A 635-nucleotide genomic window follows, 5' to 3' on the forward strand; every position below is an offset into this window, starting at 1 on the left:
TCAGAAATTTCCTGTCCAGCCCACAGGGTGGAGTTTTCTCCATTCCTATCCATCCTACTGAATATAAACCCTGATTTGATGTCAGTAGGGGGAAGGAGCAGCTGGTAGGACTCACATTTCAGCTTTCTGAGTTCACCATGAATCTCAAGGTAGTCCTTGTGTTCCTGGCACTGTCCCTCATTACCATCTTTGCCCTGGCCTATGTTTTGCTGACCAGCCAAGGTGGCTCCAGCCAGCCTCCCCGCTGCCCCTCTGTATCCCCCAGTGCCCAGCCCCGGACACCCCCCAGCCAGAGCCAGCTGTTTGCAGACCTGAGCCCAGAGGAGCTGACGGCTGTGATGAGCTTCCTGACCCAGCAGCTGGGGCCAGGCCTGGTGGACGCGGCCCAGGCCCGCCCCTCGGACAACTGCGTCTTCTCGGTGGAGCTGCAGCTGCCCCCCAAGGCTGCTGCCCTGGCCCACCTGGACAGGGGGAGTCCCCCGCCCGCCCGGGAGGCACTGGCCATCGTCTTCTTTGGCGGACAACCCCAGCCCAACGTGAGTGAGCTGGTGGTGGGGCCGCTGCCGCACCCCTCCTACCTGCGGGATGTGACGGTGGAGCGTCACGGGGGCCCCCTGCCCTATCACCGACGCCCC

This window comes from Panthera uncia, chromosome E1, assembly GCF_023721935.1.
Source record: "Panthera uncia isolate 11264 chromosome E1, Puncia_PCG_1.0, whole genome shotgun sequence".
Taxonomy (NCBI): Eukaryota; Metazoa; Chordata; class Mammalia; order Carnivora; family Felidae; genus Panthera; species Panthera uncia.